We start from the raw sequence: 14,663 nt of genomic DNA, 5'->3' as shown, positions 1-14,663 counted from the left end.
ATGAAAAACACTGAAGAACATGAAAAGAACAAATAAAGAGGGGTGGGGAAAGCTATGAGAAAGACAAGAGGAAGAGAATCTTTTGAGGGACCCTAAAATTAGAAATCTGAAATGTGAGATTCAGTTGGGAAATCACGGGATAAAAAGAAAGACCTGGGGGGGAGGGGGTGTGGAGCGATAGCACAGCGGGTAGGGAGTCTGTCTTACAGGCAGCCGACCCCGGGTTCGATTCCCAGCATCCCATAGGGTCCCCTGAGCACTGCCAGGGGTGATTCCTAAGTGCAGGGCCAGGAGTGACCCCTGTGCATCGCCGGGTGTGACCCAAAATGCCAAAAGAAAAAAAAAGGGAAGACCTCTTAGACCATGGGATCCACATCTTCCAAATTCTGCATCAAAGGTATTAAGATATTATATAAGATCTTTAAATAACCATGTCTAGTAATTTTGCTAAAGGACTACATTGTGAGTTGATAAAAATTGATTTCAGGGGAAAAAAAGCCCTGATAACATTCTTTAAAAATGTGATTTGATTTCTACTGAGTCCCTCTAGAGGAGAACACAGTAATATGTGTAATATTAAGTTAACATATGCTAACCAGACAGAGTGTCTGGATGGTCGGGAATGATCCGTTAGTTACAGAGTTCCTTTTTCTAATGATCTAGTATCTGAAGACGTCCCAAGGCCCCTGAAACGCAAACTAGGACTTATTCTGTGATAAGTGCACAGACATGCAATTCAAGCGCCTGTGACAAATGGCTACTTTGCAGTCACCAGCAGGGCCCCAGCAGCACAGGGAGGGGAGCTGTGTTCCTGGCTCACACACGCTAGCCTGGGCCAGGGTCCTGCTGAGACCTGCTGGGAGGACTCCTCCTACTGTCCTCTCTTCACACCTGGAGTTCCTCCCTCCATGCTGTGTGGACTCACGGAAATAAGGCCACTTGCTTAGCAGAAGCAAAATTCATCGACCAACGCTTTTCCCTCCCCCACTGATGTGGAAACAACATCTCTGAAGACAGAGACGACTCAAAATCAAACCCAAAAAGTGTGTATCTCAGTAGCTGTGAAATACTGCAGAAATTTTAAAGATACAAGTTATTAGGCCTGCTGAAGAAATAAAGCCCTCACAGAGAAATGACACAGTGAAGGACTAGGTGGCAGGTTGGCCTGAGTCGCACTGGGATTAGCGCTAGGCCAAGCACTCATCGACAAACCCAGAGCCCTAAGGTACACAGAGGTGCGATGGTGGCCAATGTTCTTACCACCTGACTGTGGCTAACTAATATAATTTTGCTGTTTTAAAGTCTTCCCAATTCACCCACAGAAATCTGAAAAGGGTGAGATGGGGTATGTTACAAATATTTCTTTGTTAAGGAGAACTGTATTGTCACTTATGTTTAAGGAGTTTATTAAATGTATCTAGTCTTTAAAAAACTCTTTTAACTTAACAAGATCACTCTGACAGAAGTATATAGTTGTAACCTGACATTCCAGATCCTGGAAGTATTGAAGATTGTTTTTCTCTTTTCTGTCAATATTATAGATTTATAAAGTTTACAAATATCTGAGTCTGTTATATAAACTCCAAGTTAAAAATTATTTTAAGGATATGGTACTAAAAAAAATCGATTTTGTTGAGAGCATTCTCCGTAATTAACAGCAGAACCCTATTATTACATGGCTCATTACATACCAGGATTTATGTTGTGAGTCAAATAGCTACCCCGGGATCTCACACAAGAAATTCTCCTAAAACTGCTATCTTATGTGTCAGCTTCCCCCATCAGCATTTTCAAAGGACACACTGTATGTATTTAACAAACATTTTAACATTTTTATCTGCAATGACTTAATTTGAAGTTTCTCCAGTATCTGGCAGGAGCAGAGTACTAAGAAACTGACCTTAGAACTTGTTAGTTCCAACAGCTGGCAGAGATCACTCTTCACTATTTGATCCTCCTCACTGTCCGTAACACCTCTTCAGTTGGACCCTACCCATTCTACGTGTCCAAGCTTGCATTATCTTACAGACAAATACAAAGGTCTATATCAACAAAAAAAAATTTTTTTAAATAATAATAAAACCATTCGCCATATAAATGGCTTTCATGCTTCTGATTTCCCCTCCATCCATCTAGTATATATTGATTCAAGGAAAGTTTCTACTGTCCCCCTGGGTTCCTGCTGGGCCCACCAACCACCTCAACAGTTCCGAATGGAGGGGCTATGCAACAGGCCTGCTAAATCTTGCTGCCAACATGACTTCAGTTGTAACCAGAGCTGTTTCACTGATTAGCAAAAAGACTGATTCGAACCTTCAGGTAGGCCCTTACTAGTCCCAACCATTGACTGCCTACTTGGCTCTTTGAAGAAACGGTCCTTCCGTCTAGCTGAACCCTATCAACCTTCCAGGACCTGTTCCTGTGAAGCCGCAGCCCACGGCCGGCCTCTGGCTCCCCACTCTCCCAAAGTTCACTCTGCTGAATGAAAAGGCAGCACGGAAGGAAAACTATGACCGGAGGTCACAAGAGGTTTGGAAAGACTCAGCTAATAAAGAAAGGTACACATTATTTCTTTTGCAGCCAGACCTTTCCAAGAATCCAAGTATGTTTGAAATCACCTTCAAGAGGAGAAATAAGATCTAGAGCCCTTTAATTTCACAGACATCACAGATTACTGTCACCTATGAAGCTCCCCAATGTGAAATTGCTCTCGGTTTGGTTTGGGGATTTGAAATTTTTACTTATTTGGTACCTGTCTCCTCACTAGCAAGTCTGATCAGGAGGGCGAGGGCACGACCTGTTCCCTGGTCACAGAGGCATTCCCTTTTCTGGAGTAAAGGAAGAAGTGACCATGCTTGGGGCCTTCTGAAGGCCACACAGAAGGCAAATAAAGAGTTTACCTCCCACATCAGAGGGCTTAGACACACTTATTAAAAGCTCTGGCTTTAAACAAATTAAGGAACCCCCCCTCACCTTCCCAATCCAAAAAATGACACAGAACCAGCAATGACCTTACAAATTGCCTTTGAGGGATCATTAATAGATAAAAAGTGTTCAGAAAGCAAAGCATTCTACGAGCCTTACCAAGATTAGCACAACACAGATTAAAAAAAAAAAAGATTCATCATCTTGGTTTCCCCTTCTGGTTTCCCCTTCTACAGAGGATCTTACAGAAACAACTACTTTTTAGGACAGGAGCAGTAGGACAGCGGGCTGGGCATCTGCCTTGCACATGGCTGACCTCCCCACATCCCATATGGTCCCCAGAGTACCACCAGGAACAATGCCTGCGTGCAGACAGGAGTAACTCCTGGGGACCACCATGTATGGCCCCCCAAAACAAACAAACAAACACTTTTTTGTCTTTCCTCTCTTCATCTATAAATAGAAGTCACAGAAGCATCCTTAGGGGCAAGGGGGGAGGATTATGAGGAGTAAATAAGGTAAAATTCATGTTATGTCTTCAGTATGCTATTACAGAATAGCATAAACCTTAAGGGTCCAGAAAGATAGTACAGGAGTAATTTCAAGCACCACATAAGGAGTAATTTCAAGCACCGCGTAACATTTCCTGAGCATCACCAGGAGTGATTCTTGAGCACAAAGCCAGGAATAAACAAGCACAGCCTGGCTATCATCTCCTGTATGGCGCCCGAGAGATAGTTCAGTGGGCAGGGTGCTTGTCTTGCAAGCTGGGGGACCCAGGTTCAATCCCTGGCATTCCATATTCTTCCCCCGAGCATCTCCAGGAGTAATACCTGAGTGCAGAATCAAGAGTAAGCCCTGAGCATCGATGGGTGTGGCCCCAAACCCAAAACAAACCAAAAAAAAAAAAGATAATATAGTAGGTAAGGCACTTTCCTCGCATACAGCCAACCCAGATTTGATCCCCAGCACCCCAGATAGTCCCCCAAATCCCAGAGCCCTACTAGGAGTAACTCCTGAGCATCATCAGGTGTGGTTCCAAAATAAACAAACAAAAAAAATCCCAGAATAAATATTCTTGTCTTAGCACCAACTCACAGATTAGTTTTATTCTATTTTTTAAATTATTTCTTATTTTTGGTGATGTCTAGTCCTGGCTTCAGGTTCTATGCTCAGGGGTCACTCCCAACAGTGCTTAGGGGACAGACAGCATGTAGTCTCACGAGTCAGGCATGTAAAGGCAAGCACCTCAACCCTTATATATCTCCAGCCCCATCTACGGAGGACTTGTTCACACTCACTGGTGCCCAAGAGGTTACTGTCAGCTCAGTTACCATGGGACTATGTGGTAACGCGGATTAACCTGGGGGCTTCTGCATGTAAAGCATGTGCTCCAGTCCTTTGCGCCATCTCCCCAGCCCTGAAGATCTTTCTCATGAACTCTGGTTACCTGGGAGAGAGCTTTCTAACTACCATTCCAAACTTCCCTTCTCAACTGTTCTAGACGTGCTTGCACATAGCCACCACCTTCTTCCCTTACCCCTCTCCTCTCCTGACCCCAGTAAGCCTCCTTTAAAGCATCATGCTCCTGAAGAACAAAGCCTATTAAATCCCTTTCCATTTGCTCTCCCCTCCCCCTTGGTATTTCATGTTCCAGATAGAGCGTGAGAAAACAGGATGCAATCAAAGGAATCATTCTGCACCCCTGTAATTTCTACACAGCTCTGCCGTGAGCATCTCTCAGTGTGCATGGCTGGAAAGGTGAGAGGACGGACCCATGTGGCCATTTCCCAACTTCAGGTCTGACTTCTACTTCCAGCTGCTATTTTACATTTTCTCTGCTTCTTAAAAGAGTAATTAAAAAGAAATTATCTTGGGACCAAGGAGAGATAGCCCCAGAGTAAAGGTGCTTGCCTTGCACGTGGCCAACTCCAGTTCAAATCCCCAGCACCACATGTGCTCCCCAAGCAATGCTCTTGAGAACAGAGTCAGGACTAAGCCCTGAGCACCACTGGCTATGGCTCACCACACATGCCCCTCATCTTCCCCACCCCTCCTATCTTACTTGAAAAAAATTATCTTTGGGAATAAAAAGTAAACAACATCTTTGCCAGGCTCAACCCAAACAACTGATTTGAGTTGTGATCTTATTTAGAATGTCAGGGTGCTAGGGATCAAACCTGGCCTCACAGTGGTAGAGAGTTTGCCTTGCACGTGGCCGAACCGGGTTCGATTCCCAGCATTCCATATGGTCCCCTGAGCACCACCAGGAGTAATTCCTGAGTGCAGAGCCAGGAGTAAACCCTGAGCATCGCTGGGTGTGACTCGAAAAGGAAAAAAAAAAGGTCTCACACAAATAAGGCATGAGTCCAACTGCTGAGGCTCATCCCAAGGAAGGTCAGCAGGGCCATACACAGAAGGAACCAACAGGACAGGGTCCCATCGATCACCTCGGCACGACTCACCACCCATGCTGAGAGTAACTGGGCTTTTGGAGGTTTGTAGTTGATGGCATTGTGAAGAACACTATGAAGACACAAGAGATTACTAGTTTCTAAGACGTTCTAGAGAAAGAAACCAAGGGCTGGAGCGATAGCACAGCGGGTGGAGCGTTTCCCTTGCACGCGGCCAACCCGGGTTCAAATCCCAGCATCCCATATGGTCCCCTGACCACCACCAGTAGTAATTCTTGAGTGAAGAGCCAGGAGTAACCCCCTGTGCATCGCCAGCCAGGTGTGACCCAAAAAGCAAAATAAAATAAAATAAAAAATAAAGAAAGAAACCAGAGAGGGTCTCTGAAGAAAAAAAGACTGTCCAGGTATCTGAACTCTAGAGCTAGGGTGGGAAGCTTGGTGGCAGTCTGAGAAATGAGGCTGTCTCACACTGGGCTGCAGGGTAAAGGGGCTGAAAACCATGGTTCTGGGCCAAGCTAAATCAAGGGGGGTGGGGGAGAGAGAGAGAGGAGAGAGAGAGAGAAGAGAGAAAGAGAGAGAGAGAGAGAGAGAGAGAGAGAGAGAGAGAGAGAGAGAGAAAGATGGCCCTCTATGGGCCCCAGTATATTCCAAGATATTAGAGCTGAAAATTGCATAAATGCCGGGTGTGGAATGGCCTAGACCAGAGGGTCCACCAGAAGGATGGGGGAGGGGAGCATGGTTGGAAATAGCTGAGACTGTTCCAGGGGAGCCCCATCACAGGGGTCCTTTGGATTTAATCAGATGCCAGTTATAGAAAATGGTGCAACTTTGATAATGGTGTGAGCTGACACTTGTACACTGCTTCACTTTTTTGGGGAGGAGGGCACACCTAGCAGTACTCAGGGCTTACTACTGGTTCTGCAGTAGGGTCACTCCTGGAGGCTCAAAGGGGACTATACAGGATGCTAGGATCAAACCCAGGTGGACCATATGTAAGGACAACCTGCTATACTATTGCTCTGGTCCCTCATCTTCATATTTTTACACCAAAAGTTTTAAGTCTGTTGTGTCAAAAAATGTTCATAAGGAAGGGCTGGAGCGATAGCACAGCAGGTAGGGCGTTTGCCTTATACGTGGCCGATCCGAGTTCAATTCCCAGCATCCCACATGGTCCCCCGAGCACTGAGTTATTCCTGAGTGCAGAGCCAGGAGTTAATCCCTGTGCAACGCCGGGTGTGACCCAAAAAAATAAAAAAAAACGCTCATAAGGAACTGAAGTTGGAACCAGTGGCATCACACCAGTCCTGTGGACTCTGGGGAAGGGACCCCAGAGAACATCTGTCTCAGGAAGGTCATTCAGCAGCAGGAATGACAAGCTGAGACAAACGAGGAGAAAGGGAAAGTGGAGCAGACACCCCAGTAGCTGTTCATTCCAAGCCAGCTATTTTTTTTTGTTTCTTTTTGCTTTTTGGGTCACACCTGGCGTTGCACAGGGGTTCCTCCTGGCTCTGCACTCAGGAATTACTCCTGGCAGTGCTCAGGGGACCATATGGGATGCTGGGAATTGAACCCGGGTCAGCCGCATGCAAGGCAAAGGCCAGCCCCTCCAAGCCAGGTATTTAAACCCACGCCTCCTGCTGTCAGAATCCAGCCAGGTCCATCTTCATTCATTACTATGCAAAACTAAAGCCAGGAAGCACAGCTGAAATGCAGAGACCTTAAGGAATAAGGAGTCCACACAAAGCAGGGTTTCCCAAGCCGGGTTTCCCAGGCCCTTCGCTCTGGGGTGGTTCACAGCTACAGAAGGGGGTTCACAATGCTGGGAACAACTAGGGGTGCCACAGCAGTGAGGGTTCACAGCCAGGTGCCCAACGGCCTAGCTCTGCACACAGCTCTCCAGTCTCCCGGGGTACAGAGGCAGAGAGCTCGTCCAGATGCTCTCCACAGGGCAACACTCCTTTCTTTGAAAGACCCACGGCCCAATGAACTCATTTTCAGTAAATCTTTAAAAGCAAAAGTCTCACTTTCACCATGCTACACATCCAAAACCTCCTTACATCCCAGGTGGAGAATTTTTTAAAAACTGTTTCTTACTTTCTTGTGAAATAAGTTACAGTTCAGGTGCATAACTTGTACAGCAGAAATCTTAGCGGTTCACACACTTCTTCATGCACAAACTTCAACTTCACATCTACAATCTTTAAACAGGGTCATATACTTATTTCTGACAAGTAATCTTTATATTATGAAATAATCACTTTCCTGGATAGTTGTATATAAGGTTGAATATCCAGAGAGCATCTTCATACTCTAAAGTTGATTGAAAAAAAGCTTAGTGTGTATTTTTTTTGCAAAGTGAAAGAGTGGGCCAGCCAACCTGGGTTCTATCTCTGGCATCCATGTGGTCCACCGGAAACTGTCAGGAGTGATTGCTGAGTACAGAGACAGAAGTCACCCTTGCACACCACTAGGTACAGCCCCTAATAACTCCCCCAAATATTCTCAGATTGCATAATTAGATTATCTTAAAATAAGATTTCCCATAAAATCTACTTGGGAAATAATGACTAGCTCTCACTATTCTGCTCTTTCTGAGGACTATTCTATCTTCAGACAAAACTAGTGAGATGGGGTGGGGAAGATAGCTCACAGGGCTGGGGCACATTTTGCATGCTGGAGTCCCACATGGTCCCTGGAGCACCTTCCTGGGAGTAGCCCCTGAGTACTGCCAGAATAGTCCAAAAACGTACCATATTTTAAAAATGTTAAGTTGATGTTTTCATTTTTTGGCTTTTTTGGGTCACACCTAGCGCTGCACAGGGTTAATCCTGGCTCTGCACTTAGGAATTACTCCTGGTGGTGCTCAGCGGACCATATGGGATGCTGGGGACCAAACCTAGGTTGGCCACATGCAAGGCAAACACAGTCCCCACAGGACTATCACTCCAGCCCCCACAATGGTAAGTTTAATTAAGCAACTAAAATCCAGTCAACTTCACTGTGAAACCCGCTAATATAAGAAAACACACACACACACACACACACACACACACACACAAGTTAATCTCTGAATAACTGAAACAACTTCAATTTAAGAAAATAAGAACAGGGGGCCAAAGCGATGGTACAGCGGGTAGGGAATTTGCCTAGCACGCAGCCGACCTGGGTTCGATCCCCGGCATCCCATATGGTCCCCCAAGCACCGCCAGAAGCAATTCCTGAGTGCAAAGCCAGGAGTAACCCCTGAGCATCGCTGGGTGTGACTCAAAGAGCAAAAAATAAAATAAAATAAAATGTTAAAAAAAAAAGAGAGAGAGAGAACAAGAACAGGGGCCAAGGCAAAAGTACAGTGGGCAAGGTGTTTGCCTTGCATACAGCTGATCCAGGTCTGATCCCCGATACTACATATGGTCCCTCGACCCCCACCAGGAATGATCCCTGAGAGCAGAGCCAGGAGTAAGCCCTGAGCACAGTTGGGTGAGCACAGATGGGTGGGGCCCCAAAACAAACAAAGAAAACAAATCAAAAATCCAAGAACAAAACAGTTACCTGGCTTTTCCTCACTCAGAATCTTCCACAAACTGGCACCCAGGGCTCAACCTTCTGCTCCCACACTGTCCTCCTCCCAGTTCTAATCACTCCATGAACCTGTCCCTCTTCTCTCTCAGACTTTCGGGAACCAAAGGCTTCAGTTGCTCTGGCTAAGTAATCTTGATCTTTGCTCCACTCTGAGATCTTAATCCTCTCAAAAGCTATTCTGATACGTGGAAAGCCTCAAAATCAACTGCTGATCTATTTCCTTTCTTATAAATCTTCTTGAACATCACCTCTGCACAATAAACTGATCGATAGTCATCTACAACACATGGAAGAAATCTCATGGATATAATTTCCTATTGGGGATGGCTAAAAAGACCAATAGTCTTACACTTCAAAACGCTAGGAACACTACACGATGCCAAATGCATTCTCATCATTCATAATTTTTAGTCTAATCATATTATGAATTAACTAATTTCCACTAATTTTTTAAAATATAAAAAAATCATCTTTTTTTAAAACTTGAAATAGGGGTCCTAGAGGATGACATGTGCTTTCCACGCAGGAGGCCTGGGTTTTAATCCCTGGGAACCTCACAGTTCCCAGAGCACTGCTGGGTGTGACCTCATATGAAATTAAAGCAAAACAACTTGATATTGAAATTTTTTTAATTGCATATTTCTTCTGAGTTCAGCAAGAGTATGTTTACATTCAGGATCTTAAGGTTCTCACTTAGAGATGGGGAAACAATACAACATGCAAACACCTTTTCTCATACTACAGGAATTTTATCTTCGCTCCTTTCCAATTGAAAGGTGTCTTCACAGGGGGAAAAAAGCTGTCCAACTGCAGCCCTGACCTCCTCCCTCTAGTCTGGTTTTGGGAGTCAAGGCAAATTTGGAAAAGCACAAATTTGTCTCATTAAAGGCATCTGTTTAACAAAATGTGACGGTGGAGAGAAATACTTTAATATTTCCTCTATTCCTCCACACCTCCCCATGATTTAGGAAGTTTTAAGTTATTATGAGTCAAATAAAAGTTTACCCCACTTTCCCTCATGAGCACTCTAATATAATTGTTTGCCCGAAAATACTCAGGCCGTGTAAATAGAAACCCGTCACACTATAATCTTTAGGTGTTAAAATAAAGGTGACTAAAAAAAAAACAAACGTTGGAAGACAATCTAAAGCGAGCATTTGCATGTACTCCAGGTTACTCCCAGATGCTTGGTTCCCGTCTCCGAAATGAATCACTGAGATGAAGCCTTTCCTGTCAGTGTCAACCGTAATCAATGGCATACCTCAGTAGTAAAACAAATGTTTGGACACAGAGACACGTGTGTGTATTATATATCAGAGTATATTATATATCTGGGATTTTAAAGGATCATTCTATCGCCACAAGAAGTGTTTGCTGGAGAAATCATCTGTCACCATAATTTTACTTCATGAGTTTCCTCTCTTCTGGGTTTTCGATTTCTCATGACCCAATCTGAGAGAAAAACAGGTTCTAGGAAACCTCTAGTCTTACCAGAACAAAAATACTAGTAACTTTCTGTCGAGAAGAGTAATCTTCCAGCAGAGACAAACAAAGTAGCCAGTACTCGAGCGCTATTGTCTTCTGCAAACACCAACAAAAACACGCGGATCATACAGTCGTTTTAGAAACCTCATTTTGCATCAATTTCCCCCCAGCGCCGCGTCCTGCGGGAGCCACAAAGGGCGGTGCTGGACCCCCGGCCGCCCCGACCGAGGGGTGCGCGCTGCTGCCTCCGAGGCGCCCTCTCGGCGCGGCAGGTCCCGCGGGCGGCCGCCGCGCTGCTCGGGGCGCAGGAAGCGGGATCCCGGCGGCGGCGAGCGGTCAGCGGCCGCGCGCGTCTCCCGCTGGCCAGCAGCGCCGCCGGGCGCGGCACGTCCCTCTCGCGGCGCTGGCCGCGGCCCACGACCCCTTCCCTGCCCGCCCGGGGCCCCGACGCCGGCGGCACCGCCGGGGCCACCCCGCGCCGCGGGGGAAGACGCGGCCCGCGCGCGGCCACACAATGGTCGGGGGCAGCGGCCGGGCGCCGGCCACTCGCAGCCCCTCGGGGACGCGCGGGCGGGCGCCCCGAGAGCACCATGTCGCGGCCCGGACGCGCCGCCCGCGCCCGCCAACTGCCGAGCCGCCCGCGCGGCGGAGGTGCGAGCCGGGGGGCGCGGCGGGCGCGGGGGGCGCGCGGCCGCCCCGGGCTCCTCCCGCCGCTCGCGCCGCCGCGGCCGCCAGGTGAGGCGCGAACCGCGCGGCTGACAGCGGCGGGAGGCGCGGCGCGGGGCGCGGCCGGCCGGTGACAGGCCCGCGCCGGGGCCGCCGCCGCCCGCCCGCGCCGCGCCCGCCGCCCTCCCGGGAGCGGGGCCCCGGCCCACCCCGCTCGGGGGTCCCGGCGCGCCCCCCGCGAGGCCGGTCCCCGCGCCGGGAGCGCCCGGTGCCGCGCCGCGCGCCCGTGTCCCGCACACTCGCGCGCCCGCCCGCCCGCCGCTCCCGCACCCCCGACGGCCGCGGCCCGGCCCGGCGCGCCGCACGCCCCCCGCCGCCGCCGCGGCCCTTCCCGCCCAGGGGGGTCGCCGGCGCCCCTCGCGCTCCGGGCCCGGCCGAACAAAGGCGCCGCGGCGGGCGGCCGGGCGGCGCGGCCCCGGCCCGGCGCGGCCCGCGCTCACCTGGGCTCCGTGTCCGGCGGCCGCGGCGGCGGCTCCTCGGCGGGGCTCCGGCGGCGCGGGGCGGGCGGCGGCGGCGGGCGCGACCCCCCGGGCGGCCGGCGCGGGGCCTGCGGCGCGCTCGGGCGGCGGGGGCCCCCTCAGCGCCGGCGCGGCGGCGCGGCCCGGCAGGTCCAGTCCGGCCCCGGCGACGCCGCGACGCGCCCTCGTCCTCGCGCCCGCGGGCGGGACGGCGGCTCCGGCGCGGCCCGGGACCGAGGCGGCGGCGGCGGCGGCGGCGGCGCTCGGCCGGCTCCGCTCCCTCCGCGTCCGGCTCGGGCGGGCCGGCGGCGGCGGCGGGGGGCGCGGCGGGCGCGGGGACGACCCTGTCACGGAGGGCGGGCGCGGCCGGGGCGTCTCTCAGGGCTGCGGGCCGGCGGCGCGGGCGGCGGCGGCTGCGGCTCCCGGGGCCGTCGCGCTGAGGTGCGGAGCTGCCACCGCGGCCATCTTGTTGCTCTAACTGACAAGAACCCCCCTCCCCCCGCTCCAGCCAGACGGGGCGCTCGCGCCCCCTTCCCCGCCCCGCGCGGGCCTCCAGCAGGAAGTCGTCCCGGCCCCTGGCACGTGACTCCACGGTATCTGCATACCGAAGGGCCCGCTGGCCAATGTGAGCGCGGCTCTCCGGCTCCGCCCCCGCGCGCCTCCAGAACCCATTGGCTCGTCTGGAGCCAGCCACGCCCCCTCCATCTCCCTTAATACCCGCTCTCGAGGCGCTCCTGCAGGCTGCGCGGGGCGCGCGCAGATCTCCCCGTGTTCTTCTGCTCTTCTCGCGGGCTGCTCCCGGGGGTCCCGGGCAGCTCCCGGGGAGCGGGGAGGCCCGCGCGGCGCCCTCGGTGTTCTGTACCTGCGGCGGCTTGGCGTCCACGCGCCGGACGGCGGGACGCGCCCGGGGCCCAGCGCGGCCTCCCGCTGCGCGCGGACGCCGGGGTTTGCGCGGCGTTTTCGCCCCGCGGCGCTGGCTTTCTCTGCCCCGCGCCCGCACTGGCGCACGTCCCGCCCGTGCCGTGCACACGCCTGGCACCTCCCCACCGCGCACACGGTCGTGCACGCGCCGGCCCGGGCCCTTCCTGCTCGCCGCGCGCCTGCTAGCCCGCCCCTGCGCGCCGCGGCTCCCGGGAGAGCGCCCTGCTGGGAGCCAAACAAGCCTCGCTGAGAAACGGCTCCCCGGGGAGACCTCCCTCCTCCCCCTCGCTCCCCGCCACCCCGAGCGCGAACACCCCGCCCCCGCCGAATCAGCAACCGGGCCGCACCGAACCTCAGCCCCGCGCCTCCTTCCCGGCGCGCGGTACCCGCTCGGGCTCCGCATTCCCCGGCTCCTGGCCACACGCGCTAGCCGCTGGGGGCCGAAGCGAGACGCAGCTTGCGGGGTCCGGGTCAGGTCCTGGAGCCAGGGGTGCTTCGGGTCTCCGGCGTTCCGCCCGCCCAGCCGGGCGCCTAGAAAGTGGTCGGTGTCGCAGGAGGCCGTTCCTGCCCGCGCGGCTCCATCTTGAGCAGATAATGCCACGCGCGCTCGCAGGGCAGTTTGGCCAACGCAAGTGCTGGGCTGCGCTCAGGCTTGGAAACAGCTGGACCAAAGGGACGCGCCCGCCCCCCGCTCCCCTCTGCTCCCGGGGCCGCGGGCGGGCGCGCCGATCCGTTTTCTTTCCTGCTGCCCTATTTGAAGCTTGGTCGTCAGACCCCGACCTCTCCCCGAAGTCCTTTTCTAATGCCGGGGCTGTGCACTTCCCCTCTGCAAAGCCTCATCACTCCGAAGGACCTGAAGCCAGATACAGCTGACTTAGAGGTTTCTGCCTCTTAGCTTCAGGGTCCGGTTAACTCGAACTTGGGGCAGGAACGATCGTCCAGTGGCGAGGCCGCATCCCGTAGGGTCCCTCTAGCACCGCCAGGAGGAACCCGTAAACACCCCCGATGTGACCCAAAAAGAAAAAAAAAATCCCCACACAAACCAAACAACCAAAAAAAAAGCCCAGAACCCCTGTGGCGGAGAAACCTGCTCGGTAGATTTCAGAGGCCGGGTGTGTGGCTGCCTCTGGCTCTGGGGAGTACAAAAGAATCTTCAGAACACGAGATGATGTGACCAGTCGGACTTCACTTCCAGAACCTAAGCGCACTTTACCTGCTTTCCATTTGTTTCATGTTGGTGCTGGATGTTGAATTTGTGACTGTGACCTCTTAATTTTAACCCTTTACTGCCCGACCTTCCTTGGCTTACCCCCGCCCCCACTGCAAAATAACCCTCTCTCATTATCTCAAAGAGCAAATACCGGGAGGAAGGGGGAAAAAAAGCTTCTAGGTTGATAAGGTTTTATAAACTCCAAATTAGACTCATGAGTGTGCCCGTAGAAAGAATATTGAAGAGGGGCTGGAGTGATAGCACAGCGGGTAGGGCGTTTGCCTTGCACGCGGCCAACCCGGGTTCAAATCCCAGCATCCCATATGGTCCCCTGAGCGCTGCCAGGGGTGATTCCTGAGTGCATGAGCCAGGAGTGACCCCTGTGCATTGCTGGGTGTGACCCAAAAAGCAAAAAAAAAAAAAAAAGAATATTGAAGACCGGAGCCACCCCGAAATACTGAGGCAATGGATGGGTATGCAGAATACAGGGTCAGTTACTGGTGCTGTTGGACTGAATTAGAAATGAGTACTGGGGCAGGAAGATAGCACAGTGGGTAGGGCACCTGCCTTTCAAGCAGCTGACCTGGGCTCCATCCTCAGCACCACATATGGTCCACCTGGCACTGCCGGGAGTGAGCCCTGAGTACAGAGCTACGGGTAAGCTCTGAGCCAGCTCAGTGGTGTGGACCCCCCAATCAATAACTAAAGAGAAAACAAGATCTCAGGCAAAGTCGCAAAATGCCTAAGTTTATATTTGGGGTCTGTCATCCTCGTTAGCCCTGTCACTCCCCACCCCTCTGCCCACCGCTAAGGTCTGAGTTAATCTATGAAAAAGGGGGAATTGTGCAGACTTCCATTTAAGAGGATTACAGGCTAACCGTGATTCTCCAGGTTGGGGATGTGGCTAACGTGGAAGAGCGCGTGCTCTGCATGTGGGGGTCCCCC

The 14,663-nt window shown here is 52.1% G+C and overlaps 1 protein-coding gene across 2 annotated transcripts in view; it reads right to left on the bottom strand.

The window, feature by feature from the left end:
* TNRC6C (trinucleotide repeat containing adaptor 6C) overlaps positions 1 to 12,579 on the bottom strand; it is a 104,931-nt gene extending 92,352 nt beyond the window's left edge. Inside the window, exon 1 of one of the 2 annotated variants that reach the window (XM_055131006.1) lies at positions 12,305 to 12,579. The gene's annotated coding sequence lies outside the window, so the exon portion shown is untranslated. Of the gene's footprint in view, positions 1 to 11,569; positions 11,661 to 12,304 lie in introns of those variants that run through there. The other variant, XM_055131004.1, reaches the window with a different exon arrangement.
* Positions 12,580 to 14,663: the final 2,084 nt, after the last annotated feature.

This window comes from Sorex araneus, chromosome 3 (assembly GCF_027595985.1).
Source record: "Sorex araneus isolate mSorAra2 chromosome 3, mSorAra2.pri, whole genome shotgun sequence".
NCBI classification, from domain to species: domain Eukaryota; kingdom Metazoa; phylum Chordata; class Mammalia; order Eulipotyphla; family Soricidae; genus Sorex; species Sorex araneus.
The sequence above is the reverse complement of the archived record's forward strand: the minus strand, read 5'-3'. Positions and strand labels throughout refer to the sequence as shown.